Raw genomic sequence first — 8,926 nt, 5'->3', positions numbered from 1 at the left:
AAAAGCAAACTTGCAATTGATTTGATTTTAGCCGGCAAAATTTCCTGCTAAAAGGTTAAAATTGAAAGCAAAACAGTTAACCTTGGCTGGAATAGTCGACTAAATCTGTTTACATGCACAAATCTATGATTATAGGATAAACAATGGTATTTTTAAAACTATTTTATGCATATTTGCGTGACTCAGAGGGTAAGAAATAAGGCTGGAGATTTATATGTTTTCGGTTCAATTGTAGCCGATGATACCAAAGTCCTTCTTTTTTATTTTCGAAATCACTACTATATATTGCAATATAATAATCGATCGAGGTTTGACATTTTATAGTAATAAATACGAAATCTGCATGAATTAAAATGTCATATTTTAATTATTTTACGAGTGGATGACCTGTTAGTATTATATAATTTCGTTTAAAATCAGCATATTCTCTGGATAATGTTGTAACTAATTGTTCCTATCTAGAGTTACTTTTCTTTTTTAACAAGGTAGTCACCACTAATCAAGGCCTGGATGTTACGAGGATAAAAGTTAATGAATGTGATGTGGTCGGTGATCGTAATGATTGGTGGCAATGGAAATTGGTAGAATTTGATTATTTAGAGTGCAGCTCAACAATTACTTGCTTACATTAGACTTGAAAACGACTATGTTGTAGTCAGCTAAAAAGCAGAACCGTCGGCCGTTCTAGGAAAGAAACTTTGTTCATGGAATTTACACTTTGATTTTATACTCATCTTTTTGCTTCGCTTTCCTTTTCTTTTCCGCATGTGTTTTTACAATTGTTCAAATTTTTGTTATTGAAATATTTTCCTATTACCAAGCCATTAGAGGATAAGGATTATTAAGCTTTTCAATTGGATGACGGAACAGTTCCCTGAAATGATTGATAAATATGTTTCATTCACTAAACGATATAAAAATTTGTTGTTTTTTTTTATTGACTCTGAACTTAAAAACAACAATACTGTATTCTATAGGGATACATTCTCGCGGTAACGTTTTCCACAGGTGGCACATTCTCGAAAATAAAGACACTCTCTTTATGAAAGTGCCGTTGATGCGAGTGTTATTTATAGGCGACGCGCTTGAAATTAAAATAAATCCCAGAAAAATATTTTTATTATACAAATATGTGGTTTCTTCCAAAGATTAATTTATGACTAGGGTTATGACAACACGTTTTTTTCATTGTTTTAACTCTCGAGTGTGTAACCGTGTATATTTTATATGCTTTTATATATAATGATGTGTTTCTCGGTTGATTAACCGTGTCTAACTATGTCGGATGGTACCCGAGAATCAAAATAATGTAATATATATTCTGTTGTCATAGTCCTATTTATGGCATTTATAATTTAAACACAATTTCGGGCATATGGCCGCGCGGATCCTGCGTAATTTAGAGGTCTGATTTTCACAAACTTTACAGATTAAATTAGGTTGTATATCGTCGACTGTTGTCTGCCAAGTGGTCCGTTGTGTCTGGTTTATCAGTGTACACATGCGATTTTACATATCTCTAAAAAAAAAAAAGGTAATGTAATAAAGTTTTATCGCACGAACGAGGTGGGCAGTTGATAGGTATATTTCGTGAAATTATTCCATCAAATTATTCTCTCGGTAAATTGACCGAATCATTTGCAATTGCAAACGCTGCTCTGGTGTTAGTCTCTTCATGCTGAATTGATAAGCCAAACTGAAATAAAAAATAACCGATAGTTGCCAAATCTGAAATTAAAGAAAACAGAATTGTTAATTTAAAGTTCGACACCTCTGAGAAGAAGTAATTCACTTCATTTTTCTCATTATATTATTAATTGAACCAAATTTGTTACTCTCGCAACGTTTCGGTCGATGTAACCTCCGCCGCTTTTTATTTTTAATTTGTCGAATTTGAATTTGAGTTAAAGTGTTATAAATTTATGGTTAATTTTGTTCGGTCCATATTTTAATATCAGTTTATAAAATTAATGAACGTAAATACCTAAATCTTTTAATCTTTTCATCCATGATGACTTTAAAGGAAATTATTTTCGAATCGCCAGTTTAACTGCTTTCAAATTTCATTCAAAACTAATTCTTTTTTTTTTACAACTATCAATAACGAATTAAAATTACTAATTTCTTTACGAAAAAGAAATGAACTGTGTTAAATTTCCTCTAGTAATTAACTTCATTTTTAAAATACGATTGTTTAAAATTAATTGAATATTACTTTACGCATTTGCATATTTGTTTAATTTAACATTAAAATCGTCAAAATGTTTCTAAATTTTGGGGATGAGGATTGATAATACGTATTGTGTATTTGATTCGTACTACTGCCCCCATCTTGAATATTATTTTCACAACATTTTGGTTGATGAAACTTCCGACCTTCTTCAAATGTATCTTGTTGAACTCGGGAATTATCCTGTCGACCTCGGGAATTAGCACATGATTTCAAACCGAAACCCTTTATTTTATCCACGGGGTAGCATGAGCTCGTTCCGTCAGCCATAACCAGGTAAACGTTCTCAGTAATTTTCTATTGTATTATAAGTGTCAACCGCACTGAAGATACAACCTTGAAAATACAATTGCGAATTACTTAAACTTTCAACACAATAATACTACTCCGTAGATTAAATATCATCGGCCGAAATGCTGTGAGCAAAACACTCAAGAAGAGAACAGTATTCTGAATAATACAAACTAACGGGACCTATGGAAATTCCACAGAGGACTCATTCATATGTAATATATTGATGTTGGCATTCTGTAGATGTTCAGCGTAACTGGAGACGCCTTGGTGTAGTAGCTCTTTTGTTAAAACTGCAAAAGTATTTATATATATTTATTTATATTTAAATATGATATTTTAATTTACGCAGATTTCGTATATATTATTATAGAGTTAATGTTCTATCGATTTTTATATATTATAAAGTTGTGATTTCAAAAAAAAATATATATATATATCCATATGACTTGGGTGCATCAACTTGGATCAAAACAGAAACGAAAATTTAAGAATATATATATATATATATATATATATATATATATATATATATATATATATATATATATTACGATTTTCAGAATGTGAGAGAATATATACAATGAATTACACAGCCAAATAACGTCGCAGCCCACAAGAGCCAAAACAGTCAACGAACCGGAGGTCCAAGATTACAGTTTCGCCTTCATTTGGGGCTTTTGGGCTCATCAGTTAGATATATTGGATCTTGTGGGCTGCGACGTTGTTTGGCTGTGGAATTATATATATATATATATATATATATATATATATATATATATATATATATATATATATATATATATATATAAATTCCACATCCAAACAACGTCGCAACCCACAAGAGCCAATGTGTGTGTATATATGTATATATATATTGAGTTCCTTCAGCTATAATGGAAACCGAAACCAAAACTTATTAAGAATTCTTGGTAAAATAATCTTTAAAAAAAAACAATGGATGACTTGAGTGCCACCAGCTATAATTGAAAGCGAAACCGAAACTTATGAAGAATTTTTGGTAAGATTATTTATTACAAGAAATGGAAGGTCATAAAAATTAAACGACAGTCACCCGGAAGAAAAAAGATTTAAGCGTGACACACAAAATAACACACACGCTATCGTATTATATATAGATAATACGGACACTCTAGAACGTTAATATCCAATATTCATATTGTCTACAGTCTATAAACGATCAATAGTTGGAAAGACAAAACTCAATCATTATACCAATAGTGACAATAACACTCAAGATAATAACAATATGATGCTCACACATGAGCAGCGACCCATAAAGTTGATAGGTTTTCCACTTTGACATTGATGTTAAAAGCCTACTTTTTCTATTCAAACTTACTGAAACAAACTTCTTAATAATATACTCAGTGATGGACATGTGAGCGACAATATGAAGGTTAACTAATTTGCATATTCCTTTAAAAACGGGCGTTAAGTAATTAATTATTCATTTTTATGGTTTCTTATTAGATAATTGGTTTCCTTTCACTATTAGGCTGAATTCTATTTATACATGGATTCTACATTTTCTCCATTATTTCGTCGAATTTAATGTGAATACGTTCTAGTATAGTGGAAGTATATATATATATATATATATATATATATATATATATATATATATATATATATATATATATATAAGTGAAATTGTCGGTGTGTGTGTGCGAAAAGTTTCGACCAAACTACACTCTGCATTTTTTGTGTACAGATATGATATCTCATACGAGGTAACTTTAATATGTTTCCAGACTTTTTTGAACAGGCATTTAAAATTGTCATGAAAATTTGAACGGGTATTAAAATTGTCATAAGAATTTGAACAGGCATTAAAATTGTCATAAAAATTGTCATTAAAATTGTCATAAAAATTGTCATCAAAATTGTCATAAAAATTGTCATAAAAATTTGTCATCAAAATTGTCATAAACTCTTGAAAATTCAATATGTTATACATCTTATGAGATGACTAAACCAATTTTTAGGATCCCATGTTCAAATAAACAGCTATAGCAGGAATTGGAATACACTCTACTAAAGCCTGATTGTCACAACTGGTGAATTTTAAAAAGGAATCTGGACGCGAGGACACCTCAGAGGAATGATCTGCAATAAAATTCTGTTTTAAACTTGGATAAAATGACACAGAAATTATGGAATGCTTCAGACTGCTTTTGGATCATCTTGGATGAATTGAGCATCAGTTTTTGAGTGGCATGAGAGATTCAAGGAAGGCAGGGAGTCTATGAGGGATGATGAAAAGTGTGAGAGTAGTAAGGAAGCTAGAATACAAGAGTTGCTTGGCCAAATAAATAATTTCATGAATAAGGACTGTCGTATGTCTACACAGACAATAAGTGCACCGTTTGATGGCAGTGTGGAAACTGTACACACGATTATTCGTAAGGAATTGAAGATGCACGAGTCCATAACTCCATTCAGACTATTTGACCAAGATGGGCATCAAGGCAATTTCTTATTTACCTATAGTCCACATCTTGCTTCGTGTGGCTTTTTGGTTATTTTTTAAGCTTCAGGAAAAACTTCGAGGCTGTCGTTATGAGACAATTGAGGAGATGAAGAGCTGTGACTAGGGTCACTGATATGCCCACACAAGAGGACTTCTATGGGGATTTCTAGAGGCTGTTAGGACGGTACAACAAGTGCATTGCAGCCGGAGGAGATTACTTGGAAGGAGACTAGAGTATCATGTGTGCACTATCAATAAAAGTTCCCATATGAAAAAAAGTCTGGAAACATACTTAAGGTACTTCGTATGTATGTGTGTGTGAGAAAGAGAGAGAGAGAGAGAGAGAGAGAGAGAGACGGAGAGAGAGACGGAGAGACACAGCAAGAGAAAAAGCGAGAGAGAGACAGAGTAAGAGAAAAACAGAGAGAGAGAAAGTTTATGTTTATTACTAGATAATAGTAGGTAATATATATCCACCATAAAAGGCTCAATACTATTGTAATAACAAGTTAATTTGAAACGTATATATATTTTCTATTACATCGACAAATCGAGCCTTCGGTCGATGTAAATCAGTGAAATTTCGTAGATAAAACGGATAACTTTCACCTGAGTACAAGAGACAACAAGTCTTTCAGCCATTTATTATTATTTAAACTGACTTGGAGCTCTCAAACGATCTTTTGTTTTGTAATCTATCGTTAATGACGGTGAGTGGGTTTACCTGGAATCTGAGTGACAAAAGGTTTCAGTACTTCTTGTTCCACTTCCAGTTCCGGTACGGGTGGTGCTCTTCAACCTCGTCATTTTCATCTTACTAGACACACCATGACCAATACTTTCCGCAGTGCGCTCCCCTGTTTGGCATATTATTTTGAGAGGAGGGGGGTTACGTGCATGTGTTAATATTTAACAGGTGCACAATGCCATAACAAGAAGCTAATAATAGGATATATATTCTATCAGATAAGTAGTTATTATGTTAGGTAAGTACTTATTATGTCAGGTAAGTAGTTATTATGTCAAGTAAGTAGTTATTATGTTAGGTAAAAAAAAAAGTGGGCGATCACTTTCCCATATAAATTTAACGTAAAATAAGCACCCACTTTCTGGTCACATAGTAATTTCTTCATATCATAAAACAAATTTAACTGTGATATTCGTTTTCAGCGCCCCCGAAAATTGGCGCTGTTTTTTGGGGTTTTTTTTTTTTTTTACTAAGAGATGCGTTCATTTTTCATCTCATAATTTAGGACGCTAATTATGCTGTTAGTAAGTTTACAAAAGCATACTTTTGTTTTTCGTTCTTTTTTTCATTATAGAACTTGTATAGTTGTTAACAGGTGCCTCTGCACTTTAACATTTCACAAAAATTCTGTTTACATTAGGAGGCGGTTAAGTAAACTACAGAAGCACCTGGTAAAAACTATACAAATTCTATAATTGAATATCCACCTCAAAAAAAAAATGAAAAACAAAAATATATTTTTATAAACCGCTCGTGTAAGCTTACTGACAGCATTATTTACGTCCTAAATTATGAAAAAAATAAACGAATCTTTTAGTAAAAAAAACAGCGCCGGTTTTCGGTGGTGCTGAAAATGAACATCACAGTGAAATTTGTTTTATGATATGAAGAAATTATTAGGTGGTTAGAAAGTGGGTGCCCATTTTACGTTAAATCTAAATAGGAAAGTGATCCCCGACTTTTTATCATATCATGAAAACTACTTATCTGCCCCAAATTTAAATGTGATATTCGTTTTCAGCACCATCGAAAACCATTAAAAGTCATCATTTTCAAGTTTTTGGAGGAGTTAGAAAGAAACTTGACATTGACCATTTTTCTAGCGGGTTTGTATTACTGTATACATAGATTCGAAAAAGTTGTCAGAAAACAAATATATAACAAATAAATGTTATCAAAGGCAAGATAAGTTACTTTTCTACCAAACTAGATATATTTTTTGTGTTTTTATTCAATGTAACATGTTTATTCAGCTCGAAAAATATGCAGTGTTTACCGATGTATTGGAAAATTCAGAATGGCGCCCGACTCTCTCTTTAACACGGTAAGTTTGGGAAAAGGTGGTATAAATAATAAACTAGACAAAATGCTATTAAAAAACCACCTCATATATGTCAACTTATATCACGGTAACATATATTAAACGAATTTCTAACAGTATTTTGTCTAGTTCATTATTTATATCACCTTTTCCCGAACTTACCGTATTAAAGAGAGAGTTGGGCGCCATTTTGCATTTTCCAATACATCGGTAAACACTGTATGCTTTTCGAGCTGATTAAACATGTTACACTGAATAAAAACACGAAAAATATATCCAATTTGGTAGAAAAGTTACTTATCTTGCCTTTGATGACATTTATTTGTTATATATTTGTTTTTTGATAACTTTTCCGAATTTATGTGTACAGTAATACAAACCCACTAGAGCTATATAAATATAAAGTGTTTGAAATCATCAATCAAGTTTTCATAGAAGGAAACCTAACAAAACCATGTTTATATGTACGATCGTTTCGGAAATGATATCCTTTTACTCATTCGATATTTACAAATAAAACCATCGAGAAATAATTCAAATATTTCTGGATATCGTCTCCTCATCAGCATAAATAGAAGGGGAGGGAGAGAAGATATCAAAACTTATGAGAAGTATATATATATATATATATATATTAGCTGCTAAGTATTGGCTTTTGAGACCGTCCTCTATATGTTTATAAGTGTATGTGTGTGTGCGTGTCTGTGTGTGAGTGTTCGCCTGTGTATATGGTTTGTGTCTATGCGCGCACGCACATATATGTATATACTGGAAAATTAACTATATATGGAAGTGTAAAGTGAATTCTCCGAACAGCAAAGTTTGGCATCGCTTTTATGCCGCCTTATGAAAATTAAAATCAGGATATAAAAATAATACTGGTATCTAGATTAGTCATACAACGTTTATTGCATGATTAAAAAGTTAAATTTAAAAATTCATAAGAAATACTTGAAATTGCTTAATTAGTCTCTAATGCCAATAAATCAAATTTAATATAATCTGTGTTTTTATTACGTTTCCTAAAACCTCTCTAAATTACTTGGCACGAAGGTGTTTCCCCACCTCTGCTGGCGTTGTCCGGGTGTTTTAAGGTGTGTGTTGAGTCAACAAAAAAGTGGTAGCAGGCAGGCAAGCTCGAACCCGTACCGCGAAGGAGGAAAAGAACGTGAAAAAGTGACGTCTTTGCTGTTGCGCCCATCGCCAAATTAGGAGTGACGAATGTTTAAATTAAGGCTAGTCAATCGAAAAGAGGGAATGACTTTCGAATATATCGGCGAAAAAAGCGATCCCTCCCTGTAAAAAAATGCTTAATCAAGGGTGAAGGAATTGATGGTTTTAGCAAATTTTTTTATATTTGTCGTCCGAAGGGTCAAGCTTCAAAACGATATCTATCTCGAGAAAATCCCTCGCCTCTGTCGAAAGTTTAAGGCAGACATAGAAACATACATACATTTAAACAGACAGATGAGATTTATATTATAGATAATTGCTCCAGACAAGGCATTAAGCCACTTGATGTAAGGAGCTAAAAAAATATTATTTCATGTTACAAAAACTTGCCAACAATATGTGTTAGATGGAATAAATGCTGACCCAGAAGACAGCAACACTTTCTATGGTGTAATACACATCGCACCTGGAATGTGAGGACTAAATGACAAAATAAAGGAAATGAGAGTTAAGCAAGTACCTAAAGTAAACCCAAAATCCAGTTTCCAATCTCATTTTATATCAAAAGTCCGCAAAACTAAATAAAACTAAACGTAGTCCATATTTAAACGCTTACGCGTGGGATCTGTGTTTCGAAATTCGAAATGATCGCTTAATTAGTTTAGGAGG

The sequence above is a fragment of the Euprymna scolopes genome, chromosome 12 (genome assembly GCF_053919585.1).
Source record: "Euprymna scolopes isolate OS-2025 chromosome 12, ASM5391958v1, whole genome shotgun sequence".
Classification (NCBI taxonomy): domain Eukaryota; kingdom Metazoa; phylum Mollusca; class Cephalopoda; order Sepiida; family Sepiolidae; genus Euprymna; species Euprymna scolopes.
Note: the sequence above shows the minus strand (reverse complement) of the source record.